The 14,417-nt window shown below is 43.5% G+C and overlaps 1 pseudogene; it reads right to left on the minus strand.

Annotated features, from left to right (window-relative positions):
- Positions 1–6,698, minus strand: part of LOC120064884 — a 31,479-nt pseudogene extending 24,781 nt beyond the window's left edge.
- Between the last annotated feature and the right edge of the window lie 7,719 nt (positions 6,699–14,417).

The raw sequence follows: 14,417 nt of genomic DNA on the forward strand, positions 1-14,417 counted from the left end.
GCCTTCATCAAGGTGCTTTGCGGTCATATTTAAGGAGACAGGGTGGCTTCGGGAGATACTAAATATAGACAAGTAGACAGGGTTGCCTTGGAACACCTTATGGCTCAAATATTAAATATAGACAACACATAATGTGGAGCATTGTGTTCAGAGTGGAAACAAGGATATGCTGATATAGTTGGTGTGTGTGCGTTTCAGGCCTTAAGCAGGCAGTAGGGCCTTACAGTATCATACAATATAATCACACTAAAGGCCACACTGTACCTGGTCCCATCAATGTAAACAGCCTCCAGTAATGATGCTGTGTAGTCCAAGTTCTTCTTCAGATCTTCGAAGTCCACGTCTTTCTCCTCCAGTTGCTTGACCATACACCTGAGCCTGGAAAGAGAGTCCCACTTTGAACAAAGAGCTTCCACAGTCTTCATAAGCACTTTATACATGATACAGGCAATATAAAGGATTTATGATGGTGTTACTAATGAACTTTTAGAGGAAAGAAAATCCTGCACGCTGCACTTGCTTAGTATCAGCCTCACGGCCTTCATCAGAGCTTTTAAGCCTTTAAAGTTGTGTTTCATTTAAAGTAGGAGTGGAGGACGTGATTTTGTTGATGAATAACCTTGGTTCCTGTCATAGCACAACACTATCATCAACAACAAGATATTCAGTAAGACAGCAGTGTTTTCAAAACACAGTCAGGTATGTGATGGGAGCAATTACTAAGCAATTTCCCCCCGAAAAGTCTTGTGTTTGTATGTTACGTTTCAATGTTATGAGCTGGCAATGCTTTGACAATAGGATGAAAGGTCTGGGAAACTGGGATAGAGGGAAAGAGAGAGAGGGGGAGAAGAGTGAGAGAGAGAGAGAGAGAGAGAGCGAGAGGGAGAGAAAGAAAGAAAGAGAAAGAGCAAGAGAGAAAGTGAGAGATGGAGGGAGAGAGAGGGACAGAGAGAGAATTAATAAATATCAATCATTTGGAAGAGTTGTAATACTATTCCGTGATGTGTGGAGCGGACCAGAGAACCAGTGGCAAGAAGGCATCATTAGGCCCACATTTTCCATTAAATAAGAAAACTGCCCAAACGTTCCATCATTTAGTTATACGGCCGCCGCATTGTCTTAAAATGGCATGCATACAGAATTAGATACAGTACATGACCAAAAGTATGTGGGCACCTGCACATCGAATATCTCATTACAAAATCATGGGCATTAATATGGAGTTGGTCCCCCTTTACTGCCATAACAGCCTCCACTCTTCTGGGAAGGCTTTCCACTAGATGTTGGAACATTGCTGCGGGGACTTACTTCCATTCAGCCACAAGAGCATTAGTGAGGTCGGGTACTGATGTTGGGCAATTAGAACTGGCAGCTGGCGTTCCAATTCATCCCGAAGGTGTTCGATGGGGTGGAGGTCAAATATCAGCCCACGGAGAGAAGCACGAGCTTGAACTTCACTCAACTTTCTAGAGGAGTAGTCACCAACTGGTCGATCTCCAAGGCATTCCTAGTCGATCACCAAACATTTCTGTAAAAACCCAACTATAAAGCCTTGTGTTCCTATTATTTGTATTCGTCTTGGGCTGTTGGCAGTAGGTGCACCCGATTCAGCTGCCCAGGGTAGGCCAATTGTTGCCATTTTTAATAATTTAAAGTGTCTGAAGGTACAAACTCTGCCTTCCCGGCGGGCACAGAGAGTAAATCAAGTGCACTATAGGCCTGCTGCTGGCCAATCGGATGTCTCAGTAACATAGCAGGCATAAAAGAATGTTACTGAAAAATCGATACTGAGAGATTACAAAGATGTTTAGAGTTTAGCCATCAGCTTGAATACTGTGTCCTTTTTTGGTCAGTGTCAGTGGAGGAAAGGGAGAGTGGAGGCATGCTCTCTCCGTCCGACTGACCATCAGATGCATATATCTTCAGCCCAGTAAAATAAAAAAAATAAAAAAAATGATTTAATTGTACGGCTGTGCCTCACAAGCAATACAACAACGGATCTATTATAGCCTGTGGTCATATAGCCTACCTCAAATGTTCAAATATAATTTAAATAAATGTCCAGAACAACAATGCATTGGCAGGTCAATTAGAATTAGAAGGAACATTGGTTGAGGTCAGGGCTCTGTGCAGGCCAGTCAAGTTTTTCATCACCGATCTCAACAAACCATTTCTGTTTGGACCTCGCTTTGTGCACGGAGGTATTGTCATCCTGAAACAGGAAAGGGCCTTCCCCCAAACTGTTGCCACAAAGTTGAAGGCACAGAATCATCTACAATGTCATTGTATACTGCAGTATTAAGCGTTCCCTTCACCGGAACTAAGGGGCCTAGCCCGAACCATGAAAAACAGCCGCAGACCATTATTCCTCCTCCACCAATCTCTACAGTTGGCACTATGCATTGGGGCAGGTAGCGTTCTCCTGGCATAAGCAAAACAAGGCCGTCGGACTGCCAGATTGTGAAGTGTGATTCATCACTTCAGAAAACACGCTTCCACTGCTGCAGAGTCCAATGGCAGCAAGCTTTACACCACTTCAGCCAACGCTTTGCGCATGGTGATCTTAGGCTTGTGTGGCTGTTCAACCTGTTCAGTCATTTCATGAAGCTCCCGATGAACAGTTATTGTGCTGACATTGCTTCCAGAGGCAGTTTGGAACTCGGTGGTGAATGTTGCAACCAAGGACAGACGATTTTTACGCACTACGCTATTCAGCAGTCGATGATTCCGTTTTGTGAGCTTGTGTGGCCTACCACTTCCCAAAGCAGCACTTACAGTTGACCGGGGCAGCTCTAGCAGGGCTGGAATTTGAGGAACTAGCTTGTAGGAAAGGTGGCATCCTATGACGGTGCCACGTTGAAAGTCACTGAGCTCTTCAGTAAGGCCATTCTGCTGCAAATGTTTATCTATGCAGTTAAATAAAGGTTAAATAAATAAATAAAAATAAATATGCCAACGTTTGTGCATGGCTGTGTGCTCAATTTTATACACCTGTCAACAACGGGTGTGGCTGAAGTAGCCGAATCCAGTCATTTGAATGGGTGTCCACATACTTTTGTATATTTAGTGTATATCAATTCAAAGGGTTGAATCGGCTGATTGAGTGCTGATAAAACGCTGATAGAATCCAGATGGAATGCTCATAGAATGCAGATAGAATCTAGATGGATCACTCATAGAACGCTGATAAAATCCAGATGGAATGCTCATAGAACGCTGATAGAATCCAGATGGAATGCTCATAGAACGCTGATAGAATCCAGATGGAATGCTCATAGAATGCTGATAGAATCCAGATGGACTGCTCATAGAATGCTGATAAAATCCAGATGGAATGCTCATAGAACGCTGATAAAATCCAGATGGAATGCTCATAGAAGGCTGATAAAATCCAGATGGACTGCTCATAGAATGCTGATAGAATCCAGATGGAATGCTCATAGAACGCTGATAGAATCCAGATGGAATGCTCATAGAACGCTGATAGAATCCAGATGGACTGCTCATAGAATGCTGATAAAATCCAGATGGAATGCTCATAGAACGCTGATAAAATCCAGATGGAATGCTCATAGAAGGCTGATAAAATCCAGATGGAATGCTCATAGAATGCTGATAGAATCCAGATGGAAAGCTCATAGAATGCTGATAGTGTGTCCTAGCGATACATACAGTAAGTGCTTTTCACCATATATAATGCAAATCTGAACTTTTTCTCTGGTGCGTTACTAGTTGGTGCTTCAAACTGACTCTTGACACCACAAGTGTTTCACTACATTTCTTTTATAAGGCTGCTATCCATTATGGTCTACAGTTACTAATTCAAGAATATAAAAAAACACATGTAGCCTATAACGCGCTGGATCAAACACAACACAGCCCAGGCTAAAACTACAGCCCCCCCAAGGAATAATACCTTCACAGGAAATAAAATTGACAGGGAAATCAGTAACACTAACTCACATACTATTGCTCTGACCTCATATGCCAATCTTAGAACATAAAATACCCCCCGAGTAGACTACACTGCACTTCAAGTGTTCAAAAACAACCACTGGCATTTGAAAATTGATTTAAGGGATGGTGATAATCCATTTCTCATAAAATAGGGTTTATGAGTATTCAAGTTCTCGTGCTTAACCATTGAGCTGCCTGCTCATAATGCTCTATGAATGTTGTTATAGATGTTTATGAGCAGCTATTAAGATCTAGCCTGCATTATAATGCGTTATGCACAGCATGTACTTAGAATGCATTATGAAGAGGTTAATCACAGTGGGACCACAATCACTTCATTTCTAATCACAGTTGCACTGTTGGCCAACAAATGAAGACGGCGCCAACTCCATGAAAGTGACATGAGACGCTTGTGTGTTTATCACACGTCAGCGAGGGGGTTCTGAAAGCTGTCCAGTCATAAAAATAGCAGGCATGGGAAGGCTGCGACACAGCGGGAGGGCTTCGTGCTTGATGGTGAATTTATAATAATCTGTTTGATAATGTGACTGCTGTGTTGTGGATCAAAGAGGAAGTAAAACATGCGTTAAATGTACTGTGTCAGTTTCATGAGATACAGTACCAGTTGTAATATCTCAGTATGTACAGTAACCTCAGTAGAGTATGTACAGTAACCACAGGATGTTACAGTAACCACAGGATGTTACAGTAACCACAGGATGTTACAGTAACCACAGTAGAGTATGTACAGTAACCACAGTATGTTACAGTAACCTCAGTATGTTACAGTAACCTCAGTACTTACAGTAACCTCAGTACGTACAGTAACCTCAGTATGTTACAGTAACCTCAGGATGTTACAGTAACCTCAGTACGTACAGTAACCTCAGTATGTTACAGTAACCTCAGTATGTTACAGTAACCTCAGGATGTTACAGTAACCTCAGTACGTACAGTAACCTCAGTACGTACAGTAACCACAGTATGTTACAGTAACCTCAGGATGTTACAGTAACCTCAGTACGTACAGTAACCTCAGTATGTTACAGTAACCTCAGTATGTTACAGTAACCTCAGGATGTTACAGTAACCTCAGTACGTACAGTAACCTCAGTATGTTACAGTAACCTCAGTATGTTACAGTAACCTCAGGATGTTACAGTAACCTCAGTACGTACAGTAACCTCAGTATGTTACAGTAACCTCAGGATGTTACAGTAACCTCAGGATGTTACAGTAACCTCAGTACGTACAGTAACCTCAGTATGTTACAGTAACCTCAGGATGTACAGTAACCTCAGTATGTTACAGTAACCTCAGTATGTTACAGTAACCTCAGTATGTTACAGTAACCTCAGGATGTTACAGTAACCTCAGTACGTACAGTAACCTCAGTATGTTACAGTAACCTCAGTACGTACAGTAACCTCAGTATGTTACAGTAACCTCAGTATGTTACAGTAACCTCAGTATGTTACAGTAACCTCAGGATGTTACAGTAACCTCAGGATGTTACAGTAACCTCAGTACGTACAGTAACCTCAGGATTTTACAGCAACCTCAGGATGTTACAGTAACCTCAGTAGAGTATGTCCAATAACCACAGGATGTTACAGTAACCTCAGTAGAGTATGTCCAGTAACCACAGGATGTTACAGTGACCTCAGTAGAGTATGTACAGTAACCACAGGATGTTACAGTAACCTCAGGGTGTTACAGTAACCTCAGGGTGTTACGGTAACCTCAGGATGTTACAGTAACCTCAGTACATACAGTAACCTCAGTATGTACAGTAACCTCAGTATGTACAGTAACCTCAGTATGTACAGTAACCTCAGTATGCACAGTAACCTCAGGATGTTACAGTAACCTCAGTATGCACAGTAACCTCAGTATGTACAGTAACCTCAGTATGTACAGTAACCTCAGTATGCACAGTAACCTCAGTATGTACAGTAACCACAGGATGTTACAGTAACCTCAGTATGTACAGTAACCTCAGTATGTACAGTAACCTCAGTATGCACAGTAACCTCAGGATGTTACAGTAACCTCAGTATGCACAGTAACCTCAGTATGCACAGTAACCTCAGTATGTACAGTAACCTCAGTATGTACAGTAACCACAGGATGTTACAGTAACCTCAGTATGTACAGTAACCTCAGTATGCACAGTAACCTCAGTATGCACAGTAACCTCAGGATGTTACAGTAACCTCAGTATGCACAGTAACCTCAGTATGTACAGTAACCTCAGTATGTACAGTAACCTCAGTATGCACAGTAACCTCAGTATGTACAGTAACCACAGGATGTTACAGTAACCTCAGTATGTACAGTAACCTCAGGATGTTACAGTAACCTCAGTATGCACAGTAACCTCAGGATGTTACAGTAACCTCAGTATGCACAGTAACCTCAGTATGTACAGTAACCTCAGTATGTACAGTAACCTCAGTATGCACAGTAACCTCAGTATGTACAGTAACCACAGGATGTTACAGTAACATCAGTATGCACAGTAACCTCAGGATGTTACAGTAACATCAGTATGCACAGTAACCTCAGTATGTACAGTACCCTCAGTATGTACAGTATAACCCCTTACTTCCTACCTTATCACAGACAGGAAAGGTTAATAAGGTTCAGAAATTCATTGCTACTCACTTTTTCTCCCCTTTCTCTTACCTGGAGATAGGTGTCTGGAGATGTTTCTTCCTCACTCTCACCAACTCAGCCATCCAGCCCACAGTAAGGCAAAACCTTTACAACCCCTTATAGCCCACAGCTAGACACTGCCTGCACAGCCCAAAGGTACTGTCTCTTACAGCCCTATGCTCAGAGCTCAGGCGCAGTGACACAGAGAACAGAGAGAGACTATCCAGAAAATACTAGAAAGCAAAAAGTTCTCTCAGATAGCCTACTGTTCAACTGAATCACCCAAAGTTCTCTGTCCCGAGAAAGACTTCTGGTACACCCCAGCCTGCGTAGCCAGCACCCACATCTGAGGGGACCTAGCTGAACTGTGATTGGTCCAGGCCAAAGTGTGTCAGTTCTGTCAATGCTGTGAAAGGAAGCAGGGCTGGGCTGGAGGGAGAGATAGATAGAAATAGAGAGAGAGAGGGGGGGGGGGGCGAGGCAACCTCACTGTTGGGGTGTTGCTTTCGAGGCAATGTGTGTGTGTACTCTAAACCCCAATGAGAATTTTCCACTGCAATGGCAAAGCACAGACCAAAGTCTTGTTCACTACAGAGCCTGTGTGATAGAATAACCAAACCAAAATAAACCAATAAAAACTGTCCCGGAAAGTCACCCACAACAATTCTCCGCAGGCTAACTACTCTTCGACTACCCAGAAAAACAACAACCTTACAGGCCAGGTCAAATGAAAACATACAACCATAACAAGAGTCAATAACCAAGAGTTATGTTAAAAAAAATGGCATTACAGGGAATAATTTCTGCAACACATTACAACAACACAGTGTGGCAGTTTCATTGAATCCTGCACATTTCTCAAAACAACAACAACATGTCAGATGTGGAGGCTGAAGCTACAGGATTATCTGGTATAGTGTCATCTTCTCTACCCACCTTCATCTCCTTCTCTCTATAGCTTTCATGCAAAAAAAAATCTAAGAGATTCTAGTCACTTACAGTACAAGATCAGAGATGACATTCAATTCATTTTTAACTTGGAGCACTGCTGGGGCATACATACATCATGTATAGCTTCAATTCATTAAGCCTCATTTTATAACTGTGAGGCTGTGAGAGCTGTCTGGCGACGTCACTGGGGAAATGCAGCAGAGTGACTTTCCCTGGTTGCTTGTCTTGCTTGGTGGCTGGGTCACTCCCATGCTCCCATGCTCTTTGACTTGCCTCTTCATTTCAGAGCGTATGACTGCATTTCATTCTGAGAATTGTATAAAAGGGGGTGGGTTCTACTAAGAGAACAAATAGAACTGTTTTAAGATGGTCATACCATGGATCATTTAGCGATTTGGTTTTGAATTGTAGGACCTCTTTAGGTATACAAAAGATATAGAATTTGTGCTTCACTACTATAGACCATAGACGCATTCTTATTTCATTTTAATGAATGCATTCATAAATTAACAAAGAAAAGGACAGTCAAAACATTTATCAGAAGGAATAAGGTTTTGAAGTGGCTGTCCTTTACCTAGAAAGATCCAGAAATATTTTTGCTTTTTGGGACACATATTTAACCCCTTATTTTTGTTGGCACAAAACTATCTCCATACTTCCATTCATTCGTATGGGTTACCTTCAGATGAAGGTTTAATATCTATATATATCTCCATACTTCCATTCATTTGTATGGGTTACCTTCACATGAGTTTCATGACACTTGTGGCGAGCAAAACGCTAAATGGTAATTTTTCGTGAGAAGACATTTTCGGGACATCTCATGGTCTGACAAACACCGCTGTAGCTCGGCCACCTTCCACTGAAGATGTGGAAGGCCGATATATACGGATTTTGATAGGGATTTTTTAAATGATGTTACTGAGATTGAAGCACGTGTGCATCAATAGACTCTTATGGATTAAGTCGATTCAGAGGTTTCAATTTCCATCATTTTTTGTTGTTGTTACATTCAAAGGCAATTTTAATTAGTTGGTTGTTAAATGTTTGATATGTTGCCAAAAATTACGTTTACGCTTTGGCATCAGGGTGGTTGGGGAAAATCTTCACCATCGCAAGGGGAAAAAATGCTAAAAAAGGATAATGAATCTTTAACCGGATATAATGACTTAGTGGAAGTATTAGCCCACTGGCCAAAAACTGGTTGAATCATATTTGTTTCCACGTCATTTCAACAACAACAATATATGTGATGAGGATGCTGAATCAACGTGGGAAAATGACAGGATTTGAAAATAGTAATCAACGTAAGAGAATTTTGTATTTTTTACACCCAACATTTAACCTAAATCCAATCACATAGTTACTTTTTTTGTTGATTTCTTATTAGTTGAAATTTCAACCAATTGTAAATCAAAACTAGAAATTGAATTGACCTCTGTGCCCAGTGGGAGAATTAAAAACCGAGAACCAATCAAACAGCAGAGTGGGAGGAGTCTTCCAGTGTTCATTAGCCAAGGATTCTGTGTCTTTTGATTGCATTTAGAATGATTGATCTGATTTTATAATGACTGCTGGACGTCCACTTCATCTAGTCTAGATTAAACCTCTTCATCTAGTCTAGATTAAACCTCTTCATCTAGTCTAGATTAAACCTCTTCATCTAGTCTAGATTAAACCTCTTCATCTAGTCTAGATTAAACCTCTTCATCTAGTCTAGATTAAACCTCTTCATCTTGTGTAGATTAAACGTGCTAGTCTGGTCCTGGCCACTCCTCTCCTCCCACTGAGTATCTCTTTCCCTCTCCCCTGTCTCTCCCCCTCTATCTCTCTCTCCTTCTCCACTCCTCTCTCTATCCCCATTAACTATGTCAACCACCACCTCTGGTCTCTCTCTGCCCAGGAACTGACCTCAGAGCAGATGTAATTCACTGTCTATTTACTTTTATTGCAGAGACTTGAATTCTTACAGTATCTCTATAAATCCCAGAGACACGGGAACCTTTGGTCCCCGTTTAAAAATATTGTGAGGATTCAGCATTATCAGGAGCAGTTTGAAGATTCAAAGTAACTTTACGTACAAACTGCAAACAGACAATACATTGTCTCGTCTTATATTTAAACATGAATCACCAACAGATCATACATTTGTAGTTTAACATTCTCTTATCTAACATTATCCATTAGGAACCACTACCTACCACTTTGTCTACCATTATGAAACTATAGCATAGTTCTATTACAGCTTCGGTTCTTACTGTTTGAAATTTGTCTTCCATGTCTCCAGGCGGATGTCAGAGTTCGATATTCTAGCCTGCATAGCGTGGTTCCTGGCTGTTGGTTGGTGCTGCAGAGGTTGGAGTGTGTGTGAGATTGTGCGCGTAAATGTATATCTGGAAGGTGTGTGACAGAGTGTATGTGACGTGTGTGAGTATGTGTGTCAGAGGTCCTGCGCCTTAGAGATCTCCAGCTCCCCAGCTCTCAGCAGGTGAGCATCTCTACCAACTGTGTCACCAACACTACAAGCTGTGAGTCTTTATGTAAGCCCATTTTTCCATCAGTGACCGTCATCAGTGCCTCGGGACATAGCAGAGCAGCCACTGTGGAGTACAATAGGAGGAGGATGTCTCCTCAACAAGGCCTCACATGGTGCTAGGAACAAGGCCTCACAAGGAGCTAGGAACAAGGCCTCACAAGGAGCTAGGAACAAGGCCTCACAAGGAGCTAGGAACAAGGCCTCACATGGTGCGAGGAACAGGGTCCCACATCAAATGAAATCAAATTATATTGGTCACATACACATGGTTAGCAGATGTTATTGCATTAGCAGATGTCTTGTGCTTCTAGTTCTGACAGTGCAGCAATATCTAACATGTAATCTAACAATTCCACAACAAATACCTAGTATACAGCTCTGTGTTAGTGATGGCTGTTTAACAGTCTGATGGCCTTGAGGTAGAAGCTGTTTTTCAGTCTCTCGGTCCCTGCTTTGATGCATCTGTACTGACCTCGCCTTCTGGATGATAGCGGGGTGAACAGGCAGTGGCTTGGGTGGTTGTTGCCCTTGATGATCTTTTTGGCCTTCCTGTGACATCGGGTGGTGTAGGTGTCCTAGAGGGCAGGTAGTTTGCCCCCTGTGATGCGTTGTGTAGACCGCCCCACCCTCTGGAGAGCCTTGCGGTTGTGGCCTGTGCAGTTGCCATACCAGGCGGTGATACAGCCCAACAGGATGCTCTCGATTGTGCATCTGTAAAAGTTTATGAGAGTTTTAGGTGACAAGACAAATTTCTTCAGCCTCCTGAGGTTGAAGAGGCGCTGTAGCGCCTTCTTCACCACACTGTCTGTGTGGGTGGACCATTTCAGCTTTTCCGTGATGTGTACGCCGAGGAATTTAAAACTTTCCACCTTCTCCACTGCTGTCCCGTCGATGTGGATAAGGGGGTGCTCCCCCTGTTGTTTCCCGAAGTCCACGATCATCTCCTTTGTTTTGTTGACGTTGAGTGAGAGGTTGTTTTGCTGACACCACATTCTGAGTGCCCTCACCTGGTAATCAAACCTACTACTGTTGTGTCATCTGCAAACTTGATGATTGAGTTGGAGGCGTGCATGGCCATACAGTCATGGGTGAACAGGGAGTACAGGAGGGGGCTATGCACACACCCTTGTGGGTGTTGAGGATCAGCAAGTGGAGTTGTTACCTACCTTCACCACCTGGGGGCCCCCTCAGGAAGTCCAGAACCCAATTGCACAGGGTGGGTTGAGACCCAGGGCCTCAAGCTTAACGATGAGCTTGGAGGGTACTATGGTGTTGAATGCTGAGCTTAAGTCAATGAACAGCATTCTTACTGTAGAAAAGGCCCATGGAGTTGGTGGAATAATCCTTTAATTCATGGCCACTTACTCAGCTGGGCCAGGGGCGGCTTTAATTAGGTCAGGTGGCAATGACCGACAGATCTCATCCACATAAAAGGAGGAAAACGGCATCGCCTGATCTCGCTGCTTTCTCTTCCTTAACTCCGTCTGCTCCAGAAGTTCTGTGCGTCCATGAATCCACGTAAGTCCACCGACTCTGTTACCTTTCATCTGAACTATCTGTTGCGATCGGGAGAGTGGGCCATCAGTTATTGTTTATATTTATTAACGCGGAGCGCGGCTTGGAGCGCACGCTTCAAACATATTGTGTAATGTGAATTGTAAATGATCGCGGCCATACGGATCCTCATAGGCCAATTATGCAATCGATATGGTTAATATGTAATTAAATTAATTACATGTACACATGGAGACAATTGAAAGGGTGAAATGAGAAACGTCATTGTTTGCTAACTGATCGACTTTGTTATCAAACTAAAGGGGATTATAGATTGAATAACCATTCACTGTTTGTATTCTTTCATGATTTATGATAAATAGTTAAGAGCCTAAATGACTCACGGGTGATTACTATTGACTTCTTAATGAACTGGATTGTTGAATTCCCTAATTATGTTAATAATGAATGATTGTTATGATTTGATATTTGTGATTATGAATTTGATTGGATACATGTTATTTTGTTTCCTTTGTTATGCAGCACAGACTACTCAGTAAATATACCACTTTATGGTTAAAGGAATTCCTGCCTCAGTCTCATCCATTCCTCTGTCACCTGACACGTGACCACCTGTTCACCTTCACTGTCAGTCATCCTACCTGTCCAGCTACCCACACAGATTCCACTAATCTTTCACTTACATAGGTATTCCTCTTGTCCAGTGGGGATAGAGAAGTGTGCAGTGTTATGGCAATTGCATCGTCTGTGGACCTATTGGGGCGGTAAGCAAACTGAAGTGGGTCTAGGGCACAGGTGTCAAACTCATTCCACGGAGGGCCGAGTGTCTGCAGGTTTTCGCTCCTCCCTTGTAATTGATTGACGAATTATGGTCACTAATTAGTAAGGAACTCCCCACAACTTGTTGTCTAGGGCTTCATTGAAAGGAAAAACCAAAAACCTGCAGACACTAGGCCCTGCATGGAATGAGTTTGACACCCCTGGTCTAGGGTGACAGGTAAGGTGGAGGTGATATGATCCTTGACTAGCCTCTCAAAGAACTTCATGATGACGGAAGTGAGTGCTACGGTAGTCTTTTAGTTCAGTTACCTTTGCCTTCTTGGTTACAGGAACAATGGTGGCCATCTTGAAGCATGTGGGGACAGCAGACTGGAATAGGGAGAGATTGAACATGTTCGAAAACACACCAGCCAACTGGTCTGCGCATGCTCTGAGGACGCGGCTAGGGATGCCGTCTGGGCCGGCAGCCTTGCGAGGGTTAACACGTTTAAATGTCTTACTCACGTCGGCCACGGAGAAGGAGAGCCCAAAGTCCTTGTTAACGGTTACGTTGGTGGAACTGTATTATCCTCAAAGCAGGGAAAGAAGGTGTTTAGTTTGTCTGGAAGCAAGACGTCGGTGTTCGTGACGTGGCTGGTTTTTCTTTTGTATTCCGTGATTGTCTGTAGACCCTGCCACATACGTCTCGTGTCTGAGCCGTTGAATTGCAACTCCACTTTGTCTCTATACTGACATTTCACTTTGATTGCCTTGCGGAGGGAATAACTACACGGTTAGCATTTGATTGTGAGGAATTCTAGGTCAGGTGAACAAAAGGACTTGATTTCTTGTATGATGTTACAATTACACCATGAGTTGTTAATCATGAAACATACACCCCTGCCCTTCTTTTTCCCGGAGAGATGTTTAGAGAACAGAGAATCCAGGTGGCTGTACCGACTCCGACAGCATATCCCGAGAGAGCCATGTTTCTGTGAAACAGAGTATGGTACAATCCCTGATGTCGCTCTGGAAAGCAATCCTTGCCCTAATTTCGTATACCTTGTTATCTAGAGACTGGATATTAGCGAGTAATATACTCGGAAGCGGTGGATGGTGTTCGTCCCCCCCCCCGAAGTTTGACCAGAAGACCTCTACCTCTTCTTTGGCGGCGTTGTTTTGGGTCAGCCTCTGGAATCAGTTCAAATGCCCTGGGTAGTTTCGACAAAGGATCCGCTTCAGGAAAGTCGTATTCCTGGTCGTAGTGCTGGAAAGTTGACGCTGCTCTGATATCTAATTGTTCTTCCAGGCTGTATGCAATAACACGTAAGATATTCTGGGCTAGCAATGTAAGAAATAATACATCTAAAAACAAAATACTGCAAAGTTTCCTAAGGACTAAAAGCGAGGCAGCCCTCTCTGTCGGCGCCATCTTGTGGACTCAGTGTGGATGGAGAGAGGCAGGCTGTGTTTGTCCTCACTGTCAATGGAGCTAGGAACTAGGCCTCACAGGGAGCTAGGAACAAGGCCTCACATGGAGCTAGGAACTAGGCCTCACAGGGAGCTAGGAACAAGGCCTCACAGGGAGCTAGGAACAAGGCCTCACATGGTGCTAGGAACAAGGCCCGACAGAGAGATAGGGGCAAGGTCCGACAGGAAGCTAGGGACAAGGCCCGACAGGAAGCTAGGGACAAGGCCTCAAAGGGAGCTTTTGGGACACGGACTGACAGGGCACTAGGGACAAGGCCTCACAGGGAGCAAGGGACAAGGTTCGACAGGGCACTAGAGACAAGGCCTCACATGGAGCTAGGAACAAGGCCCGACAGAGAGATAGGGGCAAGGTCTGACAGGAAGCTAGGGACAAGGTCCGACAGGAAGCTAGGGACAAGGTTTGACAGGAAGCTAGAGACACAGCCTGACAGGGCACTAGGGACAAGGCCTCACATGGAGCTATGAACAAGGCCTCACATGGTGCTAGGAACAAGGCCCGACAGGAAGCTGGGGACAATTTCTGACAGGAAGCTAGGGACAAGTTCCGACA

This window comes from Salvelinus namaycush, chromosome 20 (assembly GCF_016432855.1).
Source record: "Salvelinus namaycush isolate Seneca chromosome 20, SaNama_1.0, whole genome shotgun sequence".
NCBI lineage: Eukaryota > Metazoa > Chordata > Actinopteri > Salmoniformes > Salmonidae > Salvelinus > Salvelinus namaycush.